Below are 17,661 nucleotides of genomic sequence, written 5' to 3'. Positions count from 1 at the left end.
CAACCAGTCCTCCTTCTACTGCTCCCTCTCTCACCTGCTCATTTTACTGCCTACCTTACCCCTGGGAAGAGCTTCACTGCAACCCCCAACCATGGCCATTGCAAAGTTCAAGGTAAGAGATAGGTGTGTCCCAGGCTCCCTAGTCTCAGGGTGCTGATTTCTGGGCAAAGGTCCAAGTAATCTCAATATCCCTGAGTCAAACTTATGGCCTTGGTGATACTAGCTCTGTGGGTCCAAAGTTCCACTGTCACCCTGAACAACTACCTCAGCATGTGACCTCACCTTGACAACCACAGGGCTTTGAATCGGGCTACAGAGCTGAGCACGGAAGACAAATTATCTCAGACTTCCATTTTATCAGTTACATACTGCCCTCCTCCATTCTTTAAAGTTCTACCTTTACTAAAATTCTTCCTCAGCACCACTTAGTTCTTGGTATTTTGTTTTTTTAAGGCTGGAGGTGTGTGTGTGTGTGTGTGTGTGTGTGTGTGTGTGTGTGTGTGTGTGTGTTTTGCTGCAGGTAGAGTTTGATCAGTGCCTTAAAAGGAAGTGAGAATAGGCAATTTTAAAATAAAGGGTAAGTTTTTCATTCATGAAGGTCAAGTAGGTGTCTGGTGCTTTTCGACACAATGTATTAAAAAAGTAGCATGGACTGTTTGGAAGTAATATTACTCAACATTATTAGTCAAAAGGGAATAAATGTGTCTGCTACAGTGAAGGAAACTTGACTCTGCAAAAGTGAGAATAGGAGGAAATTGCCAAAGGTCCTTCCTATAAAATGAGGGATGTGCTGTTAAATATTTACCAACTGGTCCTCTCGCCCACAGAACGAGCCAATTTCTGTTGTATAAATATTCCCACCATGGTCTATTTAAACCACTCACATGGCTTCAATTGGCTTGCAAAATTTCTAAATATTTAATAATCTCCTCTTGCTAGCTGGTAGGGGCACAACAGTGTAGTTGAAGAAAAGAAAGTACCGAAGAGATGGAGGTAAATATCCACTAACAACGTCCCAGGCACAGGGACAATTGGCTTCTTTCCAAAGGCAGCTTAGGGTCAAAATTGGAACTTCCCCAGGAAGCCTGTGTAGAGCAGCGGTCTCAATGGGGCAGGACTGCCTCCTGGAGGATTTCTCTTCTAGGGAAATTAATGGGGAACATTTTTGTTCTCACAATTAACTGGGAGCCATGATGATTATCCAATAGAGGCCAAGGATATTAGATATTTTGCAGAGATCAGGTCCCTATTGTATAACAAAAAATTATCCCGAGCTTTGCACAAATTTCTAATGTCTTCCCGATAATCTTTTAGTTTTAAAAAGAAGGAAAAAAAATGCTTAAAATGATCTGATAAGCCTAGAGCTTATCTGTTTTATATTTTGTATTTTTGATGTGGCTTTATTATAAATAGGGGATATTCTATAAATGTTATAAATGTGTTATGCAAATAGAGGTATATTTGCATTTGTTGTTTTAAAAACTTACCAAGAACCGTTTTAATGTACTAATACTAGAATTGCTAAATACAGTATTTTGATGCAAAATCTAACTAGTTGATGCTGTCCTGAACAATGGATACAGCCACTATGGGGCAGTGCTTCTCAAATTTCAGGTGCACATAAATCTTGTTAATATACAACATGAACCAGTAAGACTGAGATGGGGCCAGAGGTTTTGCATTTTTACCAAGTTCCCAGCTGATCCCATCTTGCTGGTCTTGGGCCCAGAATCTACAGGTCTGGGCTAGGACTTACAGGAAGAGAAAAATTATGGGAAATAAAAAATTTCTGTTTTTGCATTTTATGTAACACTTCATATTTATGTGAATGCACTCTATCGATTGTGTTGTTGATAAATGTTTAAGCAGTTTTCAGTTTTATTTCTTTGCTATTATAAAGACTTGTGTACCTTTCTCATATATATACTAGTATATGTGAAGGTTCCCCTTTCCCTCCCTATTCCCCCTTCCCACCTGCCCCTAAAATTGCTGGGTTGTACGATAAGTCTTAAAAATTAATATGAAACTGTGGTCCAAAGTGGTTATAATATTTTACTTCCACCAGTACTGCTCTCATGTTTCCACTGTTTCATACACTCCAAAATTTGATATTGTTAAATTTATATAATTTTTATAATCAAAGGGAGTATGAAATAGTATTTTGTCTTAACTTATATTTCAGTGATTACTAATGAGGTGGAGAATCTTTTCACATGTTTTTTGGGCCATTCACATGGGTGGGTATTCTTATCTATTACAATAGAATTTCTGTGAGATTATCTTTTTTTTTTTTTTTTAGTGATATCTGGATTCTCTTATATATTACAGAAACAAATATTTTTGGTTACATGTGTTGCAAACCATCTCTCAGTTTATTTTATACCTTCCATACTCTTTCTAATGTACAAAGAAGTCTTAACTTTATTGAAGGCCAATTTTAAAGGTAATGCATCAAAATGTTTATTATTAGGAACTATATTTGCTATAGGTTTTGCATAGGTGCCTTTAACTTGTTAGGAAATCTCAATTATTTGTAACATTTTTATATCAAGAATTGATGTTATTTTATCAAATATATTTTCTGCATCTATTGAAATGCTTATATGGTTTTCACTTTGATCTTTTAATGTGGTGAATTATAATTATATTTTCCTTATTTAAGCCCCCCTTCTTTGCTTTCCCAGTATAAACCCACCTTGGGTGTATATTCATGGTTTAATTTGGTTTGCTAATACAGTACTTAGGAAAATTGCTTCTAAATTCCTGAGTGAGATTGTTCTGAACTGCTCTTGCCATTCTTTGCTTTGTCTACTTTGAGGTCAAGGTAATACAAGCCTCGGGATAGGAATTGGAGGGTGATTCTTCATTCTGTTTTCTGTTGGAGTTTATATAAACACATTTGGGCCAAATGTTTTTCTTGTGAAAATATTTTAAACAAGTTTTAAAACAAGTTCTATGCAAGTTTTTATTTTTTTTCTATTTTTTAAAATTAGAACTCTTTAGGCTATTTCCTCATGAATCTGTTTTAAAAAAAAAGTTTTTCTAATAACTTGTCCGTTTAGTCTAGTTTCCAATGCCTTGATATAAATTCGTTCATCATATTCTCTTATCCATTTTATCTGTGGTTGTATCTATCTACCTTTTCATCCACGGTGTGTGTTATTGAACAGAGTTTGTCCAGCCATCCACTTGGCACTAGCAGAGCCAGACACTGACACAGAGAAGTGCAGTGGAGAAAGATTGGCTATTTTTTTTTTTTTATGAATGTTGCCATCCAGTAGGATGGGAAGCTAACGCTCAAAACCCCAAACTCCTCTAAACACACACACACACACACACACACACACACACACAATTTTATTGAATTTCAGAAAGAGAGGGAGGAGAGGGAGAAACACATCAGTGTGTGTGAGAGACATCAAGAGAGCTGCCTCCTGCAGGACCCCGACTGGGGATTGAGCCCGAAACCCAGGCATGTGTCCTGACCAGAAATTGAGCCAGCAATCTTTGGGGCTGATGCCCAACCAACTAAGCCACACTGGCCAGGACAAGCCCAAACTTCTTGATGACGTGCAGTTCACAGACTGTGTAGGGCAAAATTACCAGGCACCGTGGGCTAGCAGGTTTGTTGTCATGCTGGGGGCTGATTGGTTGGAGGTGAGATAAGGGTAGTGAGTGATTTCTTCAAGACCGAGGACATTGCTGAGGTCTGTTCTAGTGTTCCTTTATCTGGTTTCATGGAAAAGTAGCTAAGGGGTGATTCAACCTTAGGGCTCAGGAACTGAAACATAACTTAGGTTAAGATGTTATCTTTAGCCTCCCAGAGGTCCAAACCTTGTGACCATTAGTCAGGTGCAGGCTACTGCCTTCTGTGCCTTGGGGGTTGCTAATTCCACAGTGGTCGACAAACTCATTAGTCAACAGAGCCAAATATCAACAGTACAACGATTGAAATTTCTTTTGAGAGCTAAATGTTTTAAACTTAAACTATATAGGTAGGTACATTGTTATTAACATAATTAGGGTACCCCTAAGGCTTAGGAAGAGCCACACTCAAGGGGCCAAAGAGCCGCATGTGGCTCGCGAGCCGCAATTTGCCGACCACGGATCTAGGGGAAAGACTAGCTAGGTCTCTAAGGGATCTATCTATATCTATATCATGTCTATGTCTATGTCTATGTCTATGTCTATGTCTATGTCTATGTCTATGTCTATGTCTATGTCTATGTCTATGTCTATGTCTATGTCTATGTCTATATCTATAATCTATCATCTGTCTATGTCTATCTATATCTATATATCTATATATAGATATAGTATATCTATTTATGTTCTACCTATCTATCCATTTAGACTAGAGAGAGAGAGAGGAAGAGAAGAGAAGAGAAGAGAAGAGAAGAGAAGAGAGAGAGAGAGAGAGAGAGAGAGAGAGAGAGAGAGAGAGAGAGAGAGAGGATTTCTAGAGCTAGGATTTAAAACTAAATTTAATCAAGTCATAGGAACCCTCAGTTTCATATGGGGTATTCCTGCCTTCTTTATGTTGCCACTCTCACCAGAAGATTGTCTGTTTTGCTAGTTTTCTTGAAGAGCCAAATGTTTATTTTGTCAATTCTTTGTATTGCATATTTGTTTTTATTTTATTAATTTCTGAAATATCTCCTTTAAAAATTTATTTGGACTGTTTTTTTTTTACTGCTGTTGCTAACAAGATATCTATTCATCATTTCTTTTCTGTTGTAAAAATTTAAAGTTCTATTCTTCCTTTTTGAAATACTCTTTTGCTGAGCTCCACAAGTGTTAAAATATATTTTTATTGTTTGTTTCAAGTAATTTTTTTTAAATTTCTGTTATGTTTTCTTTTTAGCCATTATTTAGAAGTATCTTAGATTTCCCAAAACTATGGAGATTTTTAATTTACCTCTTAGTCACTGTTATTTACTATCTTATTTTTCTTTGTGATATAAATCCTTTGAAATTGAGATGTTCTTATAAACTAGCATGTGGCAATTAAAAATTGTGCTTGAGAGAAATGCATATTCTTCCTGGCTGTGCAAGTTTCTTGGGAAGTTCATTCCATCGAGGTTTATATTCTTTATAGTTTTCTGTGTCTTTACTAATATTTTTCTCCTTTTGACCTACCAATAATTGAGATTTCCCACCATTGAGAACTTACCCACATCTCCCGACAGTGCTATCAGTTTTTCACATGTATTAGTTATAAACCTGGCTGTAGGCATGATGTTTTTACTGGACTTTGAACGCACGGGGCAGAACGTGTCACCTCCTTGTGCCCCAGGGTGGAAGCTGCTGAGTGCACAGCACACATGAATGAATGAATGAATGAATGAATGAATGAATGCTCTGGGAAGGCTGAATGGGTTTATTAATCTGACTTTTTGTACAAAATGGAATGCCACAGTCACAGGAGATCATCTGAGCCTGTACAGAAATGGATTATGTCTGACAGAGATTTCCATTAAAGATCACTTCACAATAGGCCAACAATCTTGTAACATTAGTGCAGGACCTTCCATCAAATCGTGTTTACTATCATCATGGGTTAGGGTTTCAGATGAAAGCAGTGGGAGTTCTAGAATTTGGAGTCATGCCTGTTAGTTAAGTGAAAGGCATTTCACACATTTGCTTTTATCAGTTTATTCATGCTGATAGGTGCTTTTAGAGGAAATTCACAGCTCATGAAAGGCTCTGAATGAAAAGATCCAGCGAACAAAGTCCTCTGTTTATCTATAGAATGTGCCTTAGGATGGATATCAGCAGTCCCACAAATTTCTCCTCTGTGTTTGAAGACATAAATGGAGGAAGAGCAACTAAGATTTTCTTGGTGAGTGTGTGTGTAGCTTAAGTTAATAAATCAGAATTTGGGCCCATACATAACTTAAAAGCACAGATTTAATACTTGGGCTCATTTTATAGGGGAAGCTAATCATTCTTTAAAGCATCTGAAGTATGTTTAAAATGTTCAGAGATACTTCAGTTTTAACTCTGATCAAGTTTAAAATATTGTAATTCTGAACATAGTTCTGTTTGAAAGTTTCAAATCAGTAACATAACTGCTCAAGAAATGAACATGTGATCCTACATTCACCATCCCCTTTTTAGCATATGTGTTTGAATAATCTTACAAAACAGTCAATATAATGACACTGTGTTTCAGAAGTCCTCTAATTTCACATTCTCACTGTTGAGCAGTCACTATCCTATTGATTTGTTATTAGATGCCTTCTTTCAACACCAGGAGTCTCCACAAATCTCTTTTCTTGGCTTGAAGGAAAAGATATTTTAGATAGTGACATACATGTTACTCAAAATAGGTTTTAGATTTATGCAACCCTTTTTTTGAATGAGAAACAAGATATAGTAAAATGCAGCTGAGAGCATTTCTCTACTGATTGTCCACGCTCCTCTGGAATAAATACCTACCAAAGTCTCTGGAATTCCACACCCCCTTTTTTTGCTTAATTTTTATAATGTTCCCTATAAAGAGTGAAGGGATTGCTGCCGTTGTATTGGTGGAAAATGGCTTATAGTCTATTCTAGCCCCATTTTTTCAAGGAGACTCCATACTTCAATGGAATCTGAATTTTGGTTGTTACATTGTAAGAGTTTACTGGTAATAAATGATGGTAATTAATCATAATAACTAACAGCTTCTTGATTTTAATATCTTTTAAATCTCTTAAGTTATTGTCTAAAAAGCAGAATAGAGTTAAAAGGCTGCCATATTACAGAGAAATGAGATCAAAATATATTTTAGTGGCTTGACTTTATTCTTGGGTGAGTAGTAATCACCTATTTTAAAATACTTCATATACTTTAAAATCAGAATACTATACATACTTATTTTAAAATGATATATTATCCTAAGATACTATTGAATTATAAAAAAGTCATTTTAAGACATTTTAAGTTAATTTGCAGTTAATTCCACAATACATTTGTATAATAATACTATTCTAATTATTTATATCTCATTTTTCTTGGTAAAGCCAAGATTTATTTTTGTATGTTAACCATTCCTAGCAAAAATTTTAGAAGATTTTGAAGGTATTCCACATAAAATTATAAAATCTAAATGAAAATAATACAGAATACACATTATTTTACTTAACCTTGTTTTTATCTGTTTAAAGATTATACTTTTATTTATGACCAGATAGAAACTTACAATCCAGACAAACAAAATATCTTTAAAATAACAAAGAATTTATCTTATCAAATTTTAATTTATGAGCTTCTTTCTTCCTTATGCTCTCATTTTTCTTCCACTTCCCATCTGTAGGGATAATCATCTTTCTAATTCTATCCCTCCACTAACTTGAATTAAAATTATAGCTGGTTCTTTGGTCTTACCTTAGTTCTTATGTTTGCTATTGCAGCTGGGCTGAGGAACATGAACTCCCAGGGCAGTAATTGTCTGACTTTTAATCCCTCTGTTCCTTCCTACCCCATGTTGACATCTTACCCTCTCTCCATATGTAAGACCACCTTTGCATTCATACCATCATCACACTTTTCCCTTCAATCTTTGATCTCCCAATTTCCTCTCTTAATTGCTTTCAGAAGTCTCTTGCCACTAACCATTTTTGATTAAGTGTTTTTGAGTCTCTTCCCACACCCTATATTTAGAATCTGTCTTGTGTTTTATTCTTAGAAGATTATGAGCAGATTTTTTAAGTTGCAAGAATGTCAACTTTATGTATGCTGTCATAAACATCAAGCTTCACATTATTTTTCAACTTTCACCTTATCTTTCTTTTCTTTCTTTATTGAGCTATAATTGGCATATAATATTATACTAGCTTCAGATGTACAACATAATCATTTGATATTCGTATATATTGCAAAATGATCACTACAATAAATCTAGTTAACATCTGTCACCATACATATTTATACATTTTTTCTTGTGATGAGAACCATTTTAATATTTCTTAATATATATATTTTATGTTGAGTTTATAAAAATATTTTAATACTTTAAAAATACACATTTTATTTAATATATAAATAGTCTTCCATTTATAAAGTGCTATAACTTGACACAATTTTAACCATATTTTTATGTATTTAAAACTTGTCTAAACTTCTTTTCTCATTTTTGTTGTTAATATTAAGCGATTAAACCATCTCTCTACAAACAGAATTGTAGGATCATTCCTATTTCATCTTTCTTGCTTTTTCATGGATGTGTTGGGGTGGCTTGGGTTGGGCCACCTAGGGAACTGTAGGCTATCCCAATGAGGACATGCACATAGGTAGCCAAGTATCTAGTTTATAGTAAGTACTCAGTGATTAAGTTAATAATCAGAACCATGATAATAATATAAAGCCAGTAGTCCTTCCTCATCTCTATATACAATGTTTGACTTCTTACTTAAAGCTGTAAAAATACATAGATTTGAGTAATAAGTTTTAAACAAGAATGCCAGAGTAAATAAAACCGACAAGCAAAATGATTACATCCAAAGGAGGGACAGAATTTTTGATTCTAACTTATTACAGATAGAAAAAAGGAAGAGTAGATTAGGTCAATGCCTTATTCAGGGTCGAACAGCCAGGGGCAAAGCAAGAACTAAAGTGGGGGTAATTTATTGATCAACTAATTTTTCTGGCCTTCCTGTATTTTCTCACTGTGGCACACTTTCTACAAACCCTCTCTTCCCACCTCTCTCAAGCTGGTAAGGTACCTTTTGAAGGGTCAGGTTTTGCACTTGCCTCAGATTTTCATAGACATCAAAGCAAATACTGCTTTAATATTACAATTTTTCCTATCTTTTGTTACAGCTTAAATTTAATGAAGTGAAGATGTTAGGGATAAATACTTTTGATGACTAATTGAGGGATGATGTTCCCTCTCAACCTAGAGAGAGATCAAAAGGTAGGGGCCTCCTAGGTGCAGTGAGGGGGCAGCAGGGCACCCTTTTGGGATAAGAAATTCATGCATTGAACATGCCAGCCTCTGGACAGCCTCAGGCTTTTCAAGGACTTTCAGTGGCTCAGCCATGGCTTGGAGGTAGAAGAGCTGTGAGATCTAAAAGGCCAGGCATACTGAGACCTTTGGTAACTAAGTGACAACAACAATGGGTAGATAACACTTTTCGGAACTGGTCTCCAGATCTTTGATAATACATAGAACTCTGGGATCTAAGCACATCACCAAGAGAGACTTGATCCAAAAATAATTAAGATTAAGTTTTCTGCCACTATGTTCAGATGGGAGTGGGTGTTAGAGCCAGGTGTAAATTTATTAAATAATTTTTTTCTTGCAAGGGGATAATTGATTGGTACATTAATTTCACTCTTTCTGTATTTTCTCTGTGGCACACCTTCTGCAGTAGGACTCGTGCTCTATTAATAGCTGCATTTCCCGAAGCAACAAAGTTTCTTTGAAATCAGACAAAAATATCAGGATCTAATGGCATATTTACAAAAATACTCAGCTCTAATATTTCTCCTTGTGAAACATTTATATTGTGGTTCTGCCAAATGTATTCTCTTGCTTGATTTATACACAAAGTATAGCATATTATGAGAGGAAAGAGCTTCGCTAAGTTGACTTCCTCTGAAAGAGAATAGACTAATTCTGTGGACCCATGTCACTTGACTTTGGTAGGTGAGGTATACCTGTTCAGAGTAATTATTATTATTATTTAATATTTTTATGGACTTAGGAGAGGAAGGGAGAGGGAGAGAGAGATAGAAACATCAATGATGAGAGAGAATCCTTGATCAGCTGCCTCCTACATGCCCCCTATTGGGGATAGAGCCTGCAACCCAGTCATGTGCCCTGACCTGGAATCAAATTTCAACCCCCTGATTCATACATAGGCTGACGTTCATCCACTGAGTCACACTGGCTGGCTAGTTATTTTTAATATACAGAAGGTTTCTATAATTTGAGACTCTGGGGAAACAAAACAAGGATTTGTAGACAATGAATGCATTATATGGGAATTCTACACATTTTAGGACTGATATCCTTAAGCATAGCCATGTAGCTACTTAGCCCTGTGGCTGAGCCATGATCTGTGCTCTGCAGGGATTGCTGATGGCTCAGAGAGCTAGCTCCCCCCTTTCTCAGGTATGGCCTCTCTTTGTGGTCTGCTCCGTCATTCAAGATTGCTCACTTTTATTTGTATCACGCCACTTAGTGATCATTTCAAAGTGTCATCGTCATTCCTGAGGGTTCAGCCCTTTGCTACAGAATCATCATTCGCTTTCTTTTAAAGGAATTTGCTTTCCTCCAAGATGCTCAGGCTAACACTTGTCAGGAGGCTGACCCTGTTCCAGGCTCGCTCTCACCTGTCTTTCCTGTGATAGGAGAGGTAGCAAAGGTGAGAGCCTGTTCCAAGTTGATTTTGACCGTATGGAGATTCCTTCCTTAGAAGAAAATTAGGTCTCTGCAATACTTTCTGCATATTCTTGCAAAATAATCTATCTAATATTTAGACAATTTATTTTCCTTTATTTAACCTTACTACGATGATTTTTAAGCCTTCTAAATTCTCTAGGACCAAAAAGGCAATCTATCAAGACACCTAGCAGTTCTAAAATAGAAAAAAGTAATAAATCAAATTGTATTTGGGTTTATGTAAGAACGCAGATTTATTGACATTTGCTTGTAATGTCCTACAACAAACAATTTAAATGCACTCACTCAAGATTTCCATTTTCTTAACTGTTGCTTTTATTATTCTTTAAAGCAAGCAATACTTATTTTTTTCTCTCTCTTTGGCTTTTAACAGTTCAAATCTGATTCCTGGACCAGGTAGAATGTCCCAGTTCCCTTTGCAGATGTAATAATTTGCAATTACTTATTCATGGACAAGTAGATAGGACCTTTTGTCTTAGGTATAGAGTCCATAATGGTTTTCGACCCCAGCACAATCTAATACAGGTCATAAAGCAACAGCTTATGTTCACTCAGAATTCCCTGCAGCTGAGAAGGTTCTAATTTAGTCACACCTCAGGAGTAAGACAACTAGCCAGAATGATGAAGGAAAAAAAGATGTCAGGAAGTTTTTAGGCTTGCTTTCCTACATGGCGCCACAATTCAGTAACCAGACAGCAAGCAGAGTTATACTCATTAATTGCTTGATTTGAAGTTCCTATGAACTGGCTGGTCTCACTTCTGCTTTCCCATAGGTGGATATGAACTTGAATCAGTCAGGATTATATTCATTTCTTTGCAAGTTCTGATCCCCATTATATAAAGTGCTTAGAAATATATGCATCATTTCAACTGCTTCTTGTTTCCAAGAAAAAGTAGAAAAGTTCTGTGAATTTCACTCACTCCTCATCATCACATGCATCCACCTGATAGTTATTATTGCCTTGATAATGTTTGCAGCCAAATGTAGAATAGACATGATACATAAAAAGGTGTTTCAGTATTCATGCCATAGAGAAGGAAAGCAGGTTATTTACAGTCTTTTTGTTTGTTTGTTTGTTTTTTACAGCATGCTCGACTGAAGTCACTGGATATTGATTAGTAATTGAACATTAAAAAATCCCATATTTGTTTTTCCTCTTTGTAGTTGAGTTATATTCCATTATACTTACCTTTTTCTTCAGACTAAAGATGTTTGTATGATAATTGAATATATTTATTCAAATCTTATAAAAACTTTTCCAGGCATTATCAAATTAGTGAACCTTATAAATATCTTCACATAATTGGTATATAAAGACAATCTCTAACCAACAAATAGCTACATTCTAAAACTTTACAGGAAACTTCTTTAGAAAATGTTTTCCTCTCCAAGTTACGTACACGGTGGTTGTGTTTGTAGCCCATCCTTTGATTCTGAAGATCTTGGGGTATTCCTGAATTAATAACACTGTCTTAATAACAGCATTGGTAGCTCTGGCCATGTGTCTCAGTTGGTTGTCCCACACACCAAAAGATCGCAGGTTCAATTCCCTGTCAGGGCACATACCTGAGTTTCAGTTCAATCTCAGGTCTGGGAGTTTACGGGAGGCAACCCATCAATGTGTCTTGCTCACATGGAAGTCTCTCTCTCTCTCTCTTCCCCTTCCTCTCTCTCTCTAAAAATCAATGAAAACATATCCTCGGGTGAGGAATAAAAAAATCACACAACAGCAGGTCATAAAACCAGCTGTCACAAGGCTTCCAAGGGAAGATGATCTGGGGTTCCAATGTGAAGCTCCCAGAACATCTGTTCCAGATGCATCAGTGCTATGGTTTCAAGAGCTCCTCCTCCTCTCACCTTCTCTGAGTGGTGATAGATAAGCTGCCTACAATCCCAGAAGTCACTTGTGCTAGTTTCAAAGCAGGGGCTTCAGCATGGTGGAGATGGGGAGGTGGGCTGAGACTACCAAGAGACCTTAGGACAAAGAAGTGGTAGGGGAAAGTCCTAATTTGGGCATTTGTAAACCCTCAAAGAAAATGGTTAACTTATTAGTTTTCTCAGCCTGCTTTTTAATGACTATTTCTTTCTTTCCTTTCCTTCCCCATTCTTTCTTTCTCTCTTTTTTTTTTCTTTCTCTCTCTCTCTCCCTCCAGTAATGCCAAGGTCATGTGCTTTATTTTTGATGGCCAACAGGTACGGATACTGACTGATTTGTGCAAATACATGCCAAAATAGGACTCTATTTAGAATGAGTCCTCTTCTGTCTTATTTTCAATGCCAATATGTGGTTCCTGTGACTTTTCTAACGGCTTTGTTTTGTGTTTCTTCTCTGTTTGTTTTCAGACTACCACAAACCACTTATATGGGACAAAGGTGTTCCTTCCAGGATTCCTTCTTTCCTCAGGGCTGATAATGGTGCACTGAAATGTTGGGAGACAATTGTCCATGGGCTTTGTGTCTGTCTGCATATCTTTTGGGAGAGGCGCTGACCCCATTGTTCTAAACCAGAGGTTCTCAACCTGTGGGTCGCGAGCCCTTTGGGGGTTGAACGACCCTTTCACAGGGGTTGTCTAAGACCATCCTGCATATTAGATATTTACATTATGATTCAAAACAGTAGCAACATTACAGTTATGAAGTAGCAACGAAAATAATTTTATGGTTGGGTCACAACATGAGGAACTGTACTTAAAGGGCCAGAAGGTGGAGAACCACTGTTCTAGACTATCCTTTCAAGAAATTTTATATAGAGAATGGTCATGGAAGACAGAACTGGTGTCTTCTCCTGGAGCAAAAGGTGGGCTTGCTTGCTGCCCGGTATAATAAAAATGTCTCCCCCTAGGGTACTTAGTACCTATTATAAAATATCCAGTTTCCCTGAACTCAGAGCTCCTCGCCTATTAACACAATTCACTGTCTGAGGTGTCTTTACACTTCCTGTGGGTACTGGGGCTTGGGCAACCAGCACAAATGTTAATTTTCTGGTTACAGTGATTGTTTTATATAACAGACCCAGGAATATTGTGTCTTTTGCTGGTATCCATGAATTTGTCACAGACTAACCTGTTAGTTTAAATGCAGGGTAAATGCTCAGACCCTTCCTAATTCTTGGTGCTGTATTTCCTAAGGAAATTGTCCTGAGTTGTTGAAATGATGAAGGAGTAAGAAGAAAGAGGTCTTCTGTCATCACTTCATGTCCTGCTACTGCAGCTCTTGTTCTAGAGCAGTCTGGAGCAATGAAAGAAATGAGGACAAGGATGGAGAGAGGAGAGATGGATGTTTCTAGGGAATGTGGCCAAAGAGGAGTCTGGGAAGGACACGTGTAAGAGCAAGGGAAATCCAAAGTGGTTGCAGAAACAAAGAAAGGTGGGTCACCAACATGACCCTGATGTGACCGCATGACTAGACCCCTTGCTGTATCTCTTCTAGCAAAACCTCTTATTTATAAGGGATACTTATATACTGGTGATCAATTGTCTTCAACTGAATGTGATGTAGAGCCTGAATAACTGATACTTTTTAGAGTAAGAAGAGTTTGGGAAATGGCTTAACCATTTTTAAAACACATGATTTCTGAGCTCTGTGGCACCTTGATTATAAGTTGTTTTAAATATTTTTTTTTCTTGAAACTGGTAGTGGTACCCAGGGAAAGAGCAAGCTCTTGGTCAAGGTCCATGTTTAGACAACAATGAACTCATGGGAGCCTACTCTTGCATGTTTTCTCAAGTTCAGGAACTTTAGTTATTTTTTTCTAAATCTGACAATCCATTTATTGTTCCCGTTGGCTCTGTAAGCCAGGGAGAAGGATTTTCTTTGTGTTTATATCCGAGGAGGAAATTCTAAACTTTTCCTTTCTTCTTTCCTACACATAAATATATTTCTTGGTTCTAATATTTGTGTAAAGAAAGCAAAGGAAGCTGATTCGGAAATAGACATAATCCAGGTATTTAAAAATATTCAGAACTCACCCTCCCAACACACACACACACACACACACACACACACACACACACACACACACTCTTTACACAGGAAAAATGTCACAGTTTTTAGTAGGTTCCTAAATTAAGAATAACATATTAGAAAACATAGCACCATCACCTTCTATGGATAGCTAACATGTTCATGGTCCTGGGGAAAATACTCTGCTTCTGACTCTCTGGTCACTTCAAGTACCTTCTACTCCTTTTTCTTACTTTTTTTTTTTTTATTCTTTTAAATCCCGAGTTTTTGCCTCCATAATAGTCTTGGAGTGTGATGATAAGCAGAAGCTCTCTCTAATTCTGTGGTTTTGCATTGGGGTGGCAGTTCCTGAAGAATCCTGTCACCTCTGTCAGCATGGAATTTTTGTTTCCAATTGTAACGATTCTCTAAATAATTGGAAAGAACAATAATTAGACCTGGGTTTATTTTTTACTTGCTGTGTGTGGTCTTCTTATCCTATAGTCTCTTAATTTAATCAAGTTAAGTTATTTCAAAGCTCCTAATTTGTACTTTTTCTGTACCGAAATGACATTTTATTGACCTAATTCTGTAACTTTTGCCATCGCAGGTTTATCTACCTTCGATTTTTTGGGGGGTGTGTCCTGTCATCCTGTCATTTTCTTTGCACAGCTGGTTTTGTACCTAGACCACCCATCTGGATTTAAGGTTTCAGATTTTCTGTTCCATAACACAGTCTAGGAAACGGGGATAGATATATAATTGATAGGGCACATGATATTAAGTTTACCTCATTAATTGATCAATTCAAATACACTTAAATGAACCTTAGGATGACCTCCTATGCATTCCAACCAGCATTCATTATTTGATTATTTGTCACCTGTCAGCAGGAGTCAGTATGAGAAGCATATCTGAGTCCATCAGCTGGTAGGATCCAATTTGGGAGAAAGTATACATACTTCAAGGAAATGTGGCATTGAAACAGTAGTGGAACCACAAATGGAACTATACATTTGAGTGTGGGTAGTTATATGATCCTGTGTGGGTTAAAGTATATCAGTGTAGGCTTTCAAACGGTTCTATGCCAGACTTGCTTGCTCATAGACATGGAAACAGTAATGCATTATTCCTTTGTGTCTATCAAACAGGGACTAAAATGTCCATTTTGCCCAATAGGTGACTATAAAAAAATACACAAATAAAAAAATAATGTAAACAAAGCTTCCAAATAGAGTTTGTAAATTTCAATAAAAATTCATGAGAGCAATATTTTAATGGCCTTATTGAAATTACAATTCATATACCATACCTTCCATCATTGAAACTATAAAATTCAGTGGTTTTCAGTATATTTAAAAATATATGCAATCATCACTACAATCTAATTTTAGACCATTTTTGTCACCCCAAAAATAAACTTCATACCAGTTAGCAGTCACTCTGCACCCCCCTCCCAGCTATTTGGCAACCACTAACCTAATTTCTATGTTATGGGTTTACTTATCCTGAATGTTTTATACAAATGGAATCATACAATACATGGTCTTTTCTGGCTAGTTCCTTTCACTTAGCACAATGTTTTTAAAATTCCCCATGTTGACTATCTTTATTGCTGTGAGATATAGCATTGTTATGGATATTCCATACTTTGTTAATCAGTTTACCTCCTCATAGAAAATTTGACTGGTTCCAGTTTTTGGCTATTACAAATAAAGCCACTATTAACATTAGTGTAAATTTATATGAACAAATACACCTATTTTTCTTAAGTAAATACTTAGGAGTTAAATGGCTAAATTATATGATTGATGAAATTTGCCTATTTCAGAAATGACAATCCCATGATATTAAGAGATCTCACCCACACGAAGGGAGAGAAGGACATATACACGAGGGGACAAGTATCTTAGAGACCATCTCAGAATCCTGTCTAACACAGTCAAGATATATTATCCTTTTCAATATTTTAGTGAATTCTACTTGCTAAAATCATGTTCATGAGCTATATTGGCCTATAGTTTTCTTGTAATAACTTCATCTTTTCATTATCAAGGTAATCTCCCCTTTATTTTCTGGAATATTATCTATATTAAATATTTTCTAGAATTCACTATCTGGGAATCTGGGATCTGGAGTTTCCTTTGTATGATACAGGATTCTTTAGTGTGTGTGTGTGTGTGTGTGTGTGAGAGAGAGAGAGAGAGAGAGAGAGAGAGAGAGAGAGAGAGAGAGAATGTACACTATGCATATGCATTCTTTGGTAGTTGTGTCTTGCAAGAAATTTGCTCATTTTATCTAGTTTGAGTTTACTGGCACATATCCTATATAATAAAAGGCCAGCAACCATAATGGTGTAACAACCAGAACGACCAGTCGACCAGTCGCTATGAGGTGCATTGACTACCTCTCGGTCCCTACCCCCAGCCCACAGGCTCCGATCACTGGATGGCGAACGGGAAACCATGGGGAACCAAGGTGAACGGTGGCAGGGCAGGACTGGGGACTGGCGAGCGGGTGGAAGATGGCCTTGATCGCAGGCTAGACCTAGGGACCTTACCCACACACAATTTCATGCACTGAGGCTCTAGCTTATACATAATATTCTGTTGTTATCATATTAGCATATGTAGAAACTATAGTGATATTTCTTCTTTTCCATATTGATGTTGGTATTTTGTGTCTTTTTTTCTGTTAAGTTTGAATAGTGGTTTATCAAATTTATTGATTTTTCTCAAAGAAATAGCTTGTAGTTTTATTGACTTATTTGGTTGTGGTTTTTTGTTTCTAGTTCATTAATTTTCACTCTGATCTTTATTTCCACTTCTTACTTTGAGTACTAATTTTTGCTTCACTCTTCTAGTTTTTTAAGAAGACGGTTTAGATTCTTGATTTGAGACTGTTCTCCTTTTTGTATAAGATGTTTATTATAAAAATTATCTAAGTTAATATGTAGGATATCACAGATTATGACATTTTTATTCTAATTTTCCTTCAGTGAAAAGTATTTTCTAACTTTGATTTTGATGTCTTCTTTAACTTGTGATTCTTTAGAAGTGTATTACTTTCCAAATATTTACAGGCTCTCCAATCATCTTTCTATTATTGATTTTTTAGTTACATTGTGCTCAGAGAAAATATATCCTCCATATGACTTAAATCTTTTTAAAGACATTGATACATGTTTTATAGCCCAGAAGGTGACTTATTTTAGTAAATGTTCTGTGTGACTTTAATAAGAACGTTTATTCTGATTTTGTTGGGAGGCATGTTTTACAAATGTTAACTGGATCAAATTAATTGATAATATTATGTAACCCTTTAG

General features: G+C 36.4%; 1 long non-coding RNA gene across 1 annotated transcript in view; it reads left to right on the top strand.

Moving 5' to 3' along the window:
* The first annotated feature begins 888 nt into the window (after positions 1–888).
* Positions 889–17,661, top strand: part of LOC132226414 (uncharacterized) — a 113,762-nt gene continuing 96,989 nt past the window's right edge. Inside the window, exon 1 of the long non-coding RNA XR_009451045.1 lies at positions 889–993. This is a non-coding gene — a long non-coding RNA (uncharacterized LOC132226414). The remainder of the gene's footprint in view (positions 994–17,661) is intronic.

This window comes from Myotis daubentonii, chromosome 2, assembly GCF_963259705.1.
Source record: "Myotis daubentonii chromosome 2, mMyoDau2.1, whole genome shotgun sequence".
NCBI classification, from domain to species: Eukaryota; Metazoa; Chordata; class Mammalia; order Chiroptera; family Vespertilionidae; genus Myotis; species Myotis daubentonii.
This window is presented reverse-complemented; position numbering and strand designations above follow the sequence as displayed.